The 16,066-nt window shown below is 44.5% G+C and overlaps 1 long non-coding RNA gene across 1 annotated transcript in view; it reads right to left on the bottom strand.

Annotated features, from left to right (window-relative positions):
* Window positions 1-16,066, bottom strand: part of LOC308591351 — a 539,976-nt gene that overhangs the window by 73,364 nt on the left and 450,546 nt on the right. The gene's annotated exons all lie outside the window — the stretch shown is intronic.

Here is a 16,066-nt window from a genome sequence, read left to right as displayed (position 1 = left end):
ATCATGCCAAAATGGGAAAACTGTTTGCAAAAGTGTGTAAATTAGGCTCAATTGCATACAAAATATGTATATTAAAAATGCACTAAAATGCAGAAAATTCTGAATGGGAAACACTTTTCTTAAAAAAGAGAGAGAGAGAAACGTGGTGAACTGACCTATCAAGACATGGAAACTGAAGCAATTGCTCCACCCTGGAATCCACAGGCAAAGGGTTTGACATGACATTTTGGGATTTTGGTGTTTTCTCAGGTTTCCCGGGGAAGTTAAAATATCCCAGGGTGAGGATCCAGAATCAAGAGGTGTCCAGGCCTGAGCCATTGTTAGTTAGTGTACTGTAAGGGGAACACCACAGTCACAAGTAAGAATCCAAGCCTGATATCAGAGCCAGGAAACCTGCTATTAGGGAAAGGACCATCGCTCAGTTGGAGAGTAACTGCCTTGCAGGAAGAAGGTTCAATCCCCCCATATCCAGGTAGGGCTGGGAAAGATTTTCTGTCTCAGACCCTGGAGAGCTGCTGCCAGTCAATGTAGACACTATTGAGCTAGATGGAGCATTTGTCTGCTCAGTGTAAGGCAACTTCTGTTGCTCACGCAAAACCCCGGGCCAAACAGGAAGCCCATTTATGACCCTTCTTGTCAAGATGGATTCAATTGCCATCCTGGGTGGCCAGTCCAAGTTCCAAGAGAGACCCCAGGCAGGCAATTGCTTCATTCTGCAGTGTTGGATTTCACTGCTAGGACTCTAATGTTCTGGCCTGAAATGTGCCTTCTGCTAATTATTTCTGATGAGATTTTCTATTTAATTAAACAAAGAAAGAACCGGCTATTTACGGGGTGGTGTGGAATTAATACCGAGCAAATTGTGCTTGATTAAAACTTGTGATGCTCACATTTGTTAACGGATTGCTATTTCAAATGATTTTCTTCTTGTTGACTGCCCTGAGATCATAGGATATAAAGGACAGGCATTTCATTCCATTAGCGCAAAGACATCTGCTTGCTCCATGGAACTCCCTTTCCCCTGCCACATATCCCCTAAAACCTTTCTGGGTTTCCCCACAACCTTCTAGAGGAGATTTGGGGAGGCTGTGGGGTATGCATGTGGGGAGGAGAGGGGAAGATTCTGCTGTGCAAGTGTATATCCTTCTGCTAATGGAACAAGTGCACTGAATAGCACCCATGAAGTGTGTGTGTGCGTGCACACACGTGCGTTTGTGCCTTGGCATAGTTTGTAACATACCACTCCAATCTCCAAGCAGTGTGGGAATCCAGGTGTCTTGGTGCTCACCCAGGGCTTGTGGTTCCTTTGTGTCAGGGACCGTGCTGAGGAGGGCTGCACTGAGGAAGAATGGTGAGAGTCACCCCCTCCTCCTGATCCTAAATCTTCCCAGAAGCAGGAGGACAGTAAAGATTTGGAACAGTGGTTTGCAGAGGGGCATGGTTCAGAAGGCAGAAGCTGGGAAATACTGGATGGGGAACAGCTAGCAGAAGAAACACTAGGAGAGAGAGTCCACCACCCTCCCCCAAAGTCCCGGAGAGCTCAGAAAGTGTCAGAACAGGAAGCGCAGAGGTTACAAACTCAGATTACAAGACGTAGGAGTGGTGTAGATTAATTGGGATGGGGGGGATACCTTAATTGGGAGCACCACCATTCTGGTTAGAGGCTTTCTTTTGTCCTTCACTGTGTTTATTAAAGAAACTAAATGGTAAGAATTCCCTTTCATTTGAGCTGCTCATTTTCGGCCACAGGGGAGGAAGCCGATTTCTCAGTGCCTGACACTTTGGAACTATCAGAGTCCAAGTTCATCTCAAAATAAGTAATCATCCTTGACAGCCCCCTTCTCCCTTTTAGGTAACCCCACACATCTTTCAGAAGGTGGAGAATGGCAACCAGCCATAGGAAGTGTTCACAGCAGTGTTTTTTTTTTACTTTGCCCTGAACTTAAAAATAAATTCCTGAGCATGCTTGAAATGCAAATTTCACCCTCTCAAAAAATGGGCCTTCGAGTTGGGCTAAGTGTGTGGGCTGATTCAAAATCAGGGTTCATCCACCACCCCTGACATCCCTCCCCCATTTCGCAAACACCCCGGGGTACAGACATGATTACACAGGAATGCAGGGAACTGCCTTATACATTTAGAAATCTGGTCAACATAGCCTAGTATCTGTCAGGCTTCAGGGAATCTGATCCTCCTCCCTCACGGCAGGCTTCTAGTAATGGGAAAAAACGAGAAGCTCTTACCAAGGTATTTTATTCAATATTCACAAAGAGAGACGCAGCATGTCGCCTCTTGGATAATGGCGTTGCCCCACCCCCTCCGTCTCTCCTATTATGCGTCATCCCTCTTGTCAGCTGATCTGTGCTTTCTGCCTCTGAGCTTTCTGATCTCCTACTCTCAATGCACACCTGGTCCTGAGAGGGGGTGGTCTGGAATGCTTTCTAAAGACACTGAGTCTGTCAGCTGTCTCTCCTCTGGTGCTTCTTCTTCTTCCTCCTGCTCCTTTCCCAATATTTCCCACTTTCTCCCCTCTGCAGCCTCTGAACTATGACCTTCTGCAAACCACTATTGTAAATCTATACTGCCTCCTTCTTCTCTGGGAAGTGCAGGAGAATGGGGGGGGCAATCTCCACCATCCTTCCTCCAATGTCTCTGAAAGTATCGTACACATTGACTGATAGAGGCTCCCCAGTATTGCAAGCAGGAGCCCCTCCCAGCCCCTAACTGGAGATGCCAGAGTCTGAACCTGTGATCTTCTTTATGCAAGCTGAATGCCCTTACCACTAAGCCCCAGTCCCACCCACAGGCTACCTCCTCCCCTTTTATGAAGGCAAGTGTTTTCCTTTGGTTTATTAATTTATTTTCACAAATATGTGACAGATCCATCAAAGGCCTCCTGACTATTCGGCAGGATTGCCTGAAAAACACTGTGATGGGGGTGGCGGATGTGGTGAGGGCAATTAACCCCCCTCCCCAGTGAAGGTATAATATTCGTAAGCATCCATCAGAGCAACACACATTTTTAGAAGATGCTGCAGAATTGTTAGCAGTCACAGAAAGTATGGGCGATGTGTAGTTTTGAACAGTTTCCTCAAAAGGGGTTTTGAGAAATTTTTTTTACAGTTGGTGATTTATCTTACATACAACGCCAGCTTCTGCTGGGTCATCTAGTCTCGGTTTATATAGAAACTGAAATTGGAACGGTACATGGCTGCATTTGGATTTTGCTAGCTGAAGCATCCTAGATGGTCCAATTTTGCATGGGCATTTCAAGAGCTGTGGCTGTATTTCTTGTTCAGTTTCGGTTTCAGTTTCTATTAATTGGTTCTCGTGGGAAACTTGCAGATTCTAGCTTCACCAATTAACTCCAGCTGGTGTCAATTTACTCTTGGCAGAAAGCCCAGGTCTGCTTGACCTAGAAACTACTCACTCTGATTGGTTAACGAGCAGCACTCAACTCTGTTATCTAGGGATTGCTAGCACAGTTTGATGTGAGGTGTGTTAGGAGTTAGAAGTGCTGTGTATGGTTATGAGAGAGAGAAAGAGAGAAAGAGGATTTATTTTGCTTTTATTTGTATGCAGAAACTCTGCTGGTTTTATTTTTCCTTTTAATAAATCCTGTAAATAGTCATTCTGAGTCTAGCTGACTAGTCATTACTGCCGCAACTAGCTTCTTCGCTGTGCAGGAAAACTCTGCTACGTTTGGGCTAAAGCCAATAGGGCTATGCCTGACACTCCAAAGTTCCATGAGGTTATGGGCATTGTGCTGCCAGCCTGAGTTGTGGTGGTGTCAGCATCAACGGCGTTGGTTCCAGTAGTTCCAGAAGTTGTTGTTCTCTGGCTGGTTCCTGACCGTGGTGAGCTGGTGACGCAGCGGACACAAGGACAACAGCTGCAGCGTGTGAGTGCTGGGTGCTGTGGTTCCTGTTTTCTCTCTCGGTGGCCGTGAGTAGCTGGTTCCGGGTTCCAGGGACATCGCTCTCAAGATGGCCTCACAACCAGTTCAGATGGCTTTTGAGCATCTGAATGACTCCAATTACTTGCTGTGGTCGGAACGCATGCAGGCAGTGCTGCAGAGGGATCGTCTCTGGCAAGTGGTGAGTAAGTTTCCTACGAAGCCTGATGATGAAGACCTCGATAAAGACCAAAGAGCAAGGGCCACAATTGTCTTGGGGCTGGAAGATTCCCAGTTGCCGTATGTGAGGGGAATCAAGACAGCTAGAGGTGTGTGGCAAGCACTTAAAGAACTCCATGTGCGTGAGACAGCGGTTTCCAAGCTGTTCATTCGCAAGGCATTGTACAAGGCAATGCTACAGCCTGGGGTTACAATGCAGGAACACCTACACAGTTTACAGTTAAAGTTTTCTGCGCTACAGGAAAGAGACTGTGCATTAGACCAGCAGGAGAAGGTGGCTATTATTTTGAGTTCTCTCCCTGAAAGCTGGGATAATTTAGTTTTGTCTCTAGAAGGCATGCAGGAGCCTGATTTATCCGTCAGTTACGTTACTGGGCGTTTGATTGAAGAATGGCAGAAGAGGCAAGAAAGGTCGGTGGCTGCAGAGGCTTCTACTGGTGGGCGGTTTGGAAGGAGTTCTCATGCCGTGCCAGAGGTGAAGCAAGAGCAGCGTACTGGTGAGGAGTCAGCGTTTGCTGTTAGGCGTTGTTTCCGATGTGGGTCTTCAGCGCATCTAAAACGACAATGTCCGGAGTTGGTCAAGTCTCAGTTGCCGGTGCAGGAGCAGAGACGAGATCAGCAGCAGCAGCAGCGTAAAAAGAAATTCTTCAAACGAAAACAGTCGGCTCAGCTGGTGACCGGCGGGGTCAAGAGTGCTGATGAGAAACAAGCGGTCTGGGTGGTCGATTCGGGAGCGTCTCGCCACATCGTGAATTCAGATGAATTGTTTGTTTCCAAGAACTCAGCACAGCGCAGCCAGGTGGCTCTAGCAGACGGAAGTACATCCGAAGTGATTTCGGGGGGTGCAGTTTATGTTCCTTGTCTTCGTGAATGCCTGCAAAATGTACTTTGTGTGCCGTCATTAAGGAGCAATCTGATGTCTGTAGATTGTTTGCTAAAAGCTGGGTTTAAAGTGTATTTTGAAGGAGACAGTTGCATTATTAAGAAGGCTGGTGAGATTTTAGGCACTGCTAAGTCAGAGGGAGGCTTGTTTTGGCTTAAAGCAGGATCTCAAGTTGCAGCAGTAGTCAGTAAATCTCAGCCTGCAGTGAATAACAAAGCTATACATGACAACTGTGTGCACTTATTGCATAGGAAAATGGGGCATGCTTGCTGGAAAAGTGTACTAAAAATGTCTGAATTGGCTGATGGGGGTAATTTAAAGAGTTGTAACAAGTACCTTGATTGTAATGTGTGTAAAAAGGTTAAAACCCACAGAGTCTCTTACCCCAGAAGTGACAGAGTTAGTGAGTCACCGCTACAGCTGGTTCACATGGACGTAATTGGTCCATTTGCTGTAAACAGGGGTGGATCGCGTTTTTCACTAACAATTGTGGATGACGCCACGCGTTATTCTTGGGTTTTTCCCATGAAAAATAAGGGTGACGTGTTCACTAAGTTTAAAGGCTGGGTGGCATCCGTGGAAAGATTTCTGTCCATTAAACTCAAAAGGATACAGACGGACAGAGGTGGCGAATTTATGTCAAATGCCTTTAAAGATTGGTTACAAAAGCGTGGCATTGGGCATAGAAAAACGAACGTTTTTTCCCCAGAGGAGAATGGCGTTGCAGAACGGAAAAACAGATCTTTACAAGATATGATGTTTGCCATGCTTGATGATGCTGATTTGCCCATGTCTTATTGGGGGGAGAGCATGCTCACCGCGTGTTATCTCCAAAATAGGCTCTTTCATCAAACAATAGGTACAACCCCGTACTTTAAATTGTTTCAGAAAAAACCTAAAATTGACCACTTGCATGTGTTTGGATCAAAAGCCTGGGTATTAATTCCGAAACAAATGAGGAAAAAGGGAGATCCTAAGACCAAACAGTTAGTGTTTGTGGGTTACCAGGAGCTGGGAAAAGGTTTCCGTTTTGCTGAAGGGACGAATGGCATTGTGATCTCCAGGAATGCCAGTTTTTGTGAACATAGTGGCTGGGAGAGGCTACATGCCAATACTGAGGTTTGGTTTGAACCTTCCCAGGAGCTTCATGACTCTGAAGGTAGACACAGGGAATCAGAGTCTGAGGGGGAGGAAAGTTCAGACAAGAGCTCTCAAGAAAGTGGAGTTAGCCAAAGACCAGTTGCTAAGCAACAAAAGAGAGGTCGTAGTTCTGAGGAGGAAAGTGGGTCAGAAGAAAAATTTTCTCCCAGAAGATCTAAAAGACAAAACAAAGGAGTGCCTCCAGTGCGTTTTTCTCCTGATACTGCAAATGTGTTTAGTGTAAGTGCAGAACCCAAGAGTTTTCAGGAGGTGTTAAAGTTACCAAAAGAGGAGGCAGAGTGCTGGAAACAGGCAATGGAGGAAGAGATGTCCTCTCTGAATGAGCACAAGGTTTTTACACCAGTGGCAGTGCCTGAGGGGGCAAAGATTGTAGGCTGCAGGTGGGTGTACAAACTTAAACCTCTGGTGACAGGAGAGTACAAATACAAAGCTCGTTTAGTGGCTCAAGGATACTCTCAGAGGCCTGGAAAAGATTATGATGAGACTTTTTCCCCTACTGCTAAGGGGGACAGTGTAAGGCTGATTCTAACGCTTGGAGCAAAGAGAAAACTCCTGTTAAACCATTTTGATATTCAGACTGCATATTTACATGCATCAATATCAGAAGACCTGTATCTAGCCGAACCGCCTGGTTATGAGACAGGTTCCAATAGAGTGTTGAAATTAAACAAAGCTCTATACGGTCTCAAACAGGCTGCAAGATCTTGGAACAAATGTTTCCATGAGGCCTTAGTGTCATTTGGTTTCAAGCAGAGTACAGCTGACAATTGTGTTTATGTACGTGGTACAGGCAGTGATCAAGAGTTTTGTCTGATTTATGTAGATGATGTATTGTATGCCTGTAAAACAGATAAACAAACTAAAAGGTTTGCCAAGCAATTGTCCAGTAAGTTCAAAGTGAAAGACTTAGGCCCGGTTAGGACATATCTAGGGTTGGAAGTGTGCTGGGCCCAAGATGGCAGCTGCCTAATTAGTCAGCAGAACAAAGTTAAACAACTACTGACTACATACAGGATGCAGGATTGCAAAGGGGCAGCGGTGCCTATGGATCCAGGTTTCATAAAAACACTTCACATAGATGAGAGTCCTGAATTTGAACACCCTGATGTATATCACTCTGTAATTGGAAGTTTATTGTATATAGCACAGTGGTCCAGACCTGATATTAGCTATGCAGTAGGCATATTAAGTAGATTGGTCTCAAAACCCACACTAAATGCCTGGAAAGGGGTAAAACAAGTTCTGAGGTACCTTAAACAGACAATTGGCTATATGTTACAATTAAATTCTTCAGAGGATGAAATGTTGAGTTGCTACTGTGATAGTGACTGGGGAAATTTGCCAGATAGAAAATCTGTCACAGGACTAGTTATAATGGTCGGTGGAGCTTTAATCAGCTGGCGGTCACGCAAGCAAGACGTTGTAAGTGTGTCATCAACGGAATCAGAGTACGCCGCATTGAGTGAATTGTGCAACGAGGTGATTTATTTCAAGCATTTGATGGCAGATTTAAATGTAAATTGTGGAGAACCAGTACAAGTTTACATTGATAATCAAGCTTGTATAACATTAAGTAAAACAGAGGGTTTCAAATCGCGTTCCAAACATATCTCTGTAAAATACCAAAATGTACGTTGCTGTGTACAAGACAATGTAATCACCTGTACTTATGTGTCAAGTGAAGAAAATGTAGCAGATGTGTTAACTAAACCATTGGCAAAGATAAAGAACAAGCGAATGTGCAAGGGTTTAGGTTTGCTGGAAAAATGATCTTCTACATAGGTGTATTTGGTGTTAATTGTTCAGCAGAATCTGTGAGGGGGTGTTCAGTTTCGGTTTCAGTTTCTATTAATTGGTTCTCGTGGGAAACTTGCAGATTCTAGCTTCACCAATTAACTCCAGCTGGTGTCAATTTACTCTTGGCAGAAAGCCCAGGTCTGCTTGACCTAGAAACTACTCACTCTGATTGGTTAACGAGCAGCACTCAACTCTGTTATCTAGGGATTGCTAGCACAGTTTGATGTGAGGTGTGTTAGGAGTTAGAAGTGCTGTGTATGGTTATGAGAGAGAGAAAGAGAGAAAGAGGATTTATTTTGCTTTTATTTGTATGCAGAAACTCTGCTGGTTTTATTTTTCCTTTTAATAAATCCTGTAAATAGTCATTCTGAGTCTAGCTGACTAGTCATTACTGCCGCAACTAGCTTCTTCGCTGTGCAGGAAAACTCTGCTACGTTTGGGCTAAAGCCAATAGGGCTATGCCTGACACTCCAAAGTTCCATGATTTCTTGCTGCAGGTCGTTTCAAATTAAAACAGAACAGGAGGAAATAGAATAAAATTGTGTTTGTTCATTGCTTTACTAATAATTCTAGCAGGAATGTGGCTTATTTGATAATATGCAAATATAATGTTTTATGTGGGCAAAACACAGCTTTCGCTCTTGAGATTAGAATTTAAAAAGCAAAATCTAGTTTTAGAAGCCCTTTAGTTTTATGAACAGTAAACGTTTGGAAGGAGATCTCAGATATTTTAGTCCTGGAAATCCTACAGATGTATTTGCGCTATAGAACAAATTCTGATAAGCGGTGGCTGAAGCCTGACGATTTTGAAGTTTTCACACTGAGCAATACGGATCACGATGAAAAGCTTGATTTCAAAGCTTTTCTTCAAGAAGTCATTCTGGTCAGTAATGATGTTGTGTTTCTCCGGGCTCAGCTAAGAAGCTCGATCAGAAGAAAAGTATCCTTGTAGTGCAATCCTGCTCACACATGTATAGATCTGTGAGATCACTTAGACCATCTGGGGAGATTCTACTCTCACATTGCAGAAGATCATAGGGTGTTTTCTGCTACTGCCCCTGTTCTGTGGAATACCTTTGCCCCGCCATATGTGAAGCCGGAACCACCAATTTCTTCAGCTCTCACCTGATGTCCTGTGTACAGTTCAGGGCATCACAGTTTCAAAATAATGTTGACAAGCTGGAACATGTGCAGAGGAGGGTGACCAAGATGACCAATGGTCTGGAAACCAAGCTTTATGAGGAACACTCGAGGGAGCTGGGTACATTTTGGAGAAGACTGAGAAGTGATAGGATAGCCATCTTCAAATATCTGAAGAGCTGTCTCATGGATGATGGAGCAAGCTTGTTTTCTGCTTCTCCAGAGGATTGGATCTGAACCAATGGTTCTAACCAACTGATAATTTTAATAATCTTGATAATCTTAATCATTTTGATAATCTTAATCTCAGGGTCGTGTGTTTGAGCCCCACATTGGGCAAAATGGACAAGGTGACTCTTGTTCTCCCGTCCAACTCTACAGTTCTGTGATTTTATGGTCTCTCCCCAATAGCAAACTCAGAAAGTGAGTGCCAATAGTACCAAAAAAGAAAGTGAGTGCCAAAATAATGATAGTGAAAAAAGTGAGCATCAGCATGCTCAAGAGAACTTCAATTTACAGGAGAGAGAGAGAGAGTGAGTTGTTGTTTAGTCGTTTAGTCGTGTCCGACTCTTCGTGACCCCATGGACCAGAGCACGCCAGGCACTCCTGTCTTCCACTGCCTCCCGCAGTTTGGTCAAACTCATGCTGGTAGCTTTAAGAACATCCCCTTCATGGATCACTGCCTTGTCGTGGCGAAGGGGCTTGAATAACTCAGAGAAGCTATGAGCTATGCCGTGCAGGGCCACCCAAGATGGACAGGTCATAGTGGAGAGTTTTGACCAAACGTGATCCACCTGGAGCAGGAACTGGCAAGCCACTCCAGTATCCCTGCCAAGAAAACTCCATGGACAAAGACAACAGGCATATAAAAGTTAGAGAGATAGATAGATAGATAGATAGATAGATAGATAGATAGATAGAGAGATAGATAGAGAGAGAGAGAGAGAACCCTAAAGAGAGGAAGAGAGAAAAACCCCTCAACAACCTAATAAGGAATGAGCATGATGAGTAGCCATGAAATGGAAAACATGAGGGTGGGTGGAATGGTGTATACTAAAGGAAGGCATGGCTGTCTGGGTGGAATCCTGAAGAGGAGCAGTCCTGTCAGAAGGTGAATTTGCACAGCAACATATTGTCATGGGTCTCATTTCTTCTGCATTGATTTGTTTTATTTATTTACAGCCTTTGTAAGCTGTCCCATAATATCAAGTTCACTGCAAGGTATGCAAACTGATTTCATTGGGTGACACTTGGCTCTAATATCACGTGGATATTATATAACTTTGGATATAAGCTTCTGCAATATCAGTTTTTCATTAAAATACATCGGTACACAAAGCTGGCAATTTCCTTGCATTTTGTAAATCTGTTGCAGACTGTTGTTGGGATAAGACGGATCCTTGAAATTGAAGGCAGCTACTCATTCATTCCAGTATAAACCTTACAAAGTTAACTTTGAATAGAGTAAGTGCCTAGAGAGGCTCAGAGTGAGCGGGTCTTTATTTGATTATCCGCATATTATCTAGTATTTTTTTATGCCTACGACTGCAGGCTTTCATTGGGATAAAATTGATTCTTTTGAGTTAACAGGCATCCCACGGAGCTTATATGGATTCCCACCCCCGCAGAAAAGCTTCATTTGGAGTTTTCATCTCATTGTATTTTGTTTTATAGTGACTATCAATAAAGTAATTATGCATTTGAACACAGAGATGGTGCGTTTTGACTTGCTGGCTATTCTTAACCCCTGGGAATGCCATTTTTTAAAGGAAGGGTGCCACTCAGATGTTGGGACTACAATTCCCACCCCCCTTGTTCTTGGGCTGCACCAGATCGGAGTTCGAATCCAGTTCCACACTGGCTACATCTGCTTCCAATACATACGGAAAATGTTGTTTTGTTTTCACCCACAACTGGACCATCATATGGTGGCCGTATCTTTCCTTTGCTGTGTTTCCTATGAGAACGTGAACAAGCCAATCTGAAGCAGACCAATGGGAAACTCACAAGCAGCAACCAAGTGCAAGAGCCCTCTCCCCTCCTGAAGTTTCTGGCAACTAGCATTCAGAAGCATTGCTGCCTCCAAATTTGGAGGTACAGCATAACCCCCATGGCTAGTAGCCACCGATAGCCTTATCTTTCATGAATTTGTCTAATCCAAGTTGGTGGCTATCACTGCTTCCTGTGGCAGTGAGTTCCATAGGTGCTTCATAAAGAACTTTCTTTTATCTGGTCCTGCTTCATAGCCCCAAATGTTTGTGTCTGACTGGGATGTGCCCTTGAGCTCTGATAATGCCTCTTGCTTGCCTGAACGATCAAGAAGAGTGTGTGTGTGTGGAGGGAGGGGGTCTCGTCTACTATAAAAAGCACCCAATTCCTTTGTACAATTTTGCCCCTGGCCCTGTCCATAGTTGACATGTGGCTCTTAGAATGTGGCTTTCAAGCTGAAAAAGGTCCCCTACCTCTGCTTTACATGAAAGCTAGTGTTTCTCAAGGAGCCTGGAGAAATGGGCTAGCACCTTATTTCCCTACTCACCCTCTTTCTTATAGTCTGTTTGTGTTTCACAACCTGTTTTAATTATGCTCCTCTTTTTAAAGAAAGACTGAACAAGGGAGGGCTGCAACAAAATGCTGCTGTATAAAGTTCCGCTGTTTGGAATGCTCCATTCTGTTTTAACTCCCGCCCATAGGTGACAACTCCTAGGAGCCCAGCTCTTCTGGGACCCCCATTTTTTGGGGGGGGCATGTTTTTAAAAATATGGGGGCAGAGGAGGCCAAGCACAGAGCTGAGTGTGGTATGACTTGAATGACCAGCTCCTTCTCCTCCTCCTGCCACTGAGGGGAAAGGGGGAAAGCAGCCCCCACCCTAGCCCCAGAGAGGAGATGCTGACAAAAAGACAAAAAGAGAAAGCAGCCCCCAGCCTAGCCCCAGAGAGGAGATGCTGACAACCATTGAAGTTGCGCTACCACCACATTCAGCTCCACCCCCTGGCTCCTCCCAACGTCCTCCCATCATCGGCCTTTCAAACTCCCTCATAAGTTGTCGTCTTTGGCCCCACCCATTTCCCCTGTGGCCACTGAGCATGCTCAGCTTTCTTTTGGGCTATTACTTTTCTAAAGGTTGTTTGCACTTCTGCAAAGCCTGTCTCCCCACCCCACGCCAAGACTAGTGATACCTCAATCTTGTCCCCCCCCCCAAAATGTGCCTTTTAAGCTATGCAAACCCTGTCACTCAGACAACTGAGCCACTGTTGGTATATGACGATGTGTGCATATATAGAAAAATGGAAGCAGTTACCTATGTAAACTCTCTGTATTTAATTCAGGCAGCTGTATCCGTTTTTCTATATTACACCACATGCAACATTGACTCAAACACCCGTGCAAGGTTTTTAGGCTTGCAAAACGCAGAGACCGGGGTGAGTTATTCAGGGAGATGTAATGATTTCAGGCACAAAATAGTATTCTATTTAAAACTGCCACAAAACAGCATTCTATCTAATAGACCGGTATTAAATTCCATCAGTCAGGGTGCCATGCTTAAGAGTTATGGAGGCAATCTGTAGCTTCTAGCCAATTTTCAGAGAGCCAAAGAAAACCTCTCATTTCAGACTCTGCTCAGATTTGCATAAGACGCTGTAGTCCTCTTTGGCTGTTATGAGTTAAGCAAAGACATGAAGGAGGTCAGTGAGGAGGTTTGCGAGAGCCTCTGCTCTGAAAGCATTCCTGCTACTCTCCAACTTGTGGAAGATGGTTTTTTGAGGCAGCATGCTTTCTGCACTTGTGGGGCTTCCCATGCACCTTAGAACCCCAATTTTCCAAGCTTCTAAGCTGTGGCAGACTTACATATATATATGGGGAATGGGGCTTGTGGCACAGCAGGCAAAGATAATCTGAGGGTAACGTAAACAACCTCAAGGGCATCAGTGTGTTTGTATAAAATGCGTATTGTGTGAACTTCACTAGCAGCACATAGATGTCTTCCCAAGGTAAACACAAGGTTGTTGATGATGGCTGTCTCTCTAATTTTGTGACATGACAACCTCTTCTACCGGCAGCTATTTTGTGACTGGTGCCCCAGCACTGTCTCAAAATTCGAGATGTATCCACAGGTCCACAAAAGGCTGGTGATCTGTGCCATTGGGTATATGCAAAATGCTGTGAAAATATTCGTGTTGCAGAATTAATCGTTTCTGCTAAGACTATGTGCAACAATCACTGTTGATTCTTTTGGGAGGAGGATTTTGGATGCTACTCTGATGTTCACACTCCGGCAAACAGGAAACGCAGGCTGCCTCCACCCAGAGGAACGCTGATTATGCTGTAAAATGTTTCAACATATGGTCACCTGGAAGGCTTAGTAGCACATATTGCAGGCTTGAAGTATCCCACACTCACTGCAGTAATTTCAGAACAGATGATTAAATGTTGATAGAACTGTGGATTTGCCAGAAGCAAAAACCAGGGTTCCCTTCTCTATAGCCAGCTGGTGATCTGAAGTCAGCGTTGCCTTTGGGCATCGGCATAGATGGCAAATAAAATAAAATAAAGGCTTTGTGGAGCAATAGCATTCTTGCCATTAGAGAGGCACACATGTCAAGGAGAGACAGATGGAGTCATTCTCCAGGCTGGGCTCTGGACTGTTACAGTGTCAATGTGACAAGAATTCAAGGGACTACCAAGTCGGTATGCAGACAAGTGAAGGCTTAGGTGAAAATCCTTCCTAAAACGAAGGTCTTAGGCCTGTGCAAATTGTCTCCATTACATTTTAAATAGGAAAGTGGGGGTTGGGGGGTTGGGGGGGGGGACTCATGACAACCCACAGTAACTTTATCAGGCATTGATCATTACATGAGTTCAACTGTTGCTTTCCTTAACCAAGAGATGGCATAAGACAGATGGATACAGATGATAGATGATGATGATAGATGATAGATAGATAGATAGATAGATAGATAGATAGATAGATAGATAGATGATAGATAGATAGATGATAGATAGATAGATAGAGCTTCTTTCTGAGGCAATCCCATCCAGTTTGGGGACTATTTTGACATCATAGCATCACAGAGTTAATCAGATTTGGCTACATGATAACTGAAGTCACAATCAGAGTGAGGGGACTGTGGTTCTTGCTCTCACTCAAAAATTCCCGAAAACTTCCTACCCATTTCACAGTCCCTCAGCTGCAAATCTTGTTGTATGTGTTTACAAATTCCTGCCCCCAGTCCCAAATAAATCTTGCTCTGTTTCAACTCAGTCCGAAGCTGTATGGCCAATTTACTTCAGATATTTCAACCTAGCTTCCTTTCAGGGACAGAGAATTTACTGTCATCTGTCATTTGAATTTGCATACCGCTTTCCCAACATAAATATGCTCAAAGCAGCTCACAACAAAGCAAAAATAAACACCAATACCCTTTTGCAGCAACGAATACTAAATGGTTTCAAAACACAGTGGCGTAGCGTGGGGGGTGCAAGGGGGGCCGGCCGCACCGGGCGCAACATCTGGGGGGGGCGCGCTCGCTGCCTCCGGAGTCGCCGAAGAGCCTCGGGCGCAGGCTGTAGCATATCCCCATGTCTCACGGAACCGACGAGCTGTGCGCGCGTCCGGGCTGAAGGCATCCGGCAGGCAGTGGCTCTCAGCGCTCGTCGCAGTCCCCGCGCGTCAGGGCCGCGGAGGACGCGCCAGGCAGCCGCTCCTCACAGCCCCGCCTCCACCGCTGCTGCTGCAGCTGCTGGGCCATGTTGCATTTTCCTCGCCTCTCTGCCCCCCTCCTCCTCCGGGCAAGCAGCGTCGTTTGAGCGGCAGCACCAGCAGCAACTCGCCTCAGATCGGCAGGTTAGGGGTTAGGGGGGCACAAATTACTTGCCTTGCCCCGGGTTAGGGGGCGCAAATTACTTGCCTTGCCCCGGGTGCTGACAACTCACGCTACGCCGCTGTCAAAACATAGCATGGCAATCCAACAAATAATTCAGTTTGATGATCTGAACATTAGAGCGTTTTAGAGTCATTATAAAACAAATTATCAATCATTACAATATATCAGCTAATGGCAAATAAAACTAACATTTGAATGCAGTTGCATGTCAAGAATAATATAACCAGCAGCCCCTGCCTGGCAGTGCTATACCGAATGGTACGAAAAGTAAAGCGTGTATAAAATGTTTCATAGAGGCTAAAAATGGAAAGTTCATATGAAATAAAATGAGCACATTAATTGCTGCCACATAAAGCTTCACCTGTAATACTAAGCTATGGTCCCAATGTTAGTGCTAAAAATGATCCTAGAGCAAGAGGGAAAACTGCAAAAGGAGCAGAGCATCTAAAATTGGAATTGCCAATACCTGTAAGCGTTATATAATCAAAACTGTAGATGTCAGAACCATTGCAATACAGCAGCTCCACATTTTGAGTGTGCTACACCACAAAAGGCCCTGTTCATCACTTCCAAACCTTCATATGAGCATATTCTACAGAACAATTCTCATTCTAATTCATTAAGTGAGGTCAAATGTTTTAGCACCAATCATGCACAAATGTGCAATAACCCAGAGGGCCATGGAAACAACAGCAGACTTTGCACATGTTGCTCTTGAAGCGCATTCACGGTGCCACAACATTCATTTTTACATGGGCAGAACTCATAGTTCAGTTAATCCAATGGACACCCAGTAACAGCGGAGCCATTGGGGCAAAATTGCTTCTGTGTTAGGTCTAGGTTTGTATATTATCTATTTATTAAGAAATTTATTAAGAAATTTTTGCACTGCCTTCCACAACATTCTCAAGGAGGTGTGTGTGTGTGTGTGTAACATCACAATGTAATAAGTGTAGTGGAAAACAAGCAGGAAATAAATTGAGCAGATATTGTACATAAGCACCAGCAAGGGCAGGGTTACACAGATAATCTTTTAGGAGGTGCTGAAATGTTATCTGTGAAGGCACC

This window comes from Podarcis bocagei, assembly GCF_964188305.1.
Source record: "Podarcis bocagei genome assembly, chromosome: 7".
NCBI classification, from domain to species: Eukaryota; Metazoa; Chordata; class Lepidosauria; order Squamata; family Lacertidae; genus Podarcis; species Podarcis bocagei.
This window is presented reverse-complemented; position numbering and strand designations above follow the sequence as displayed.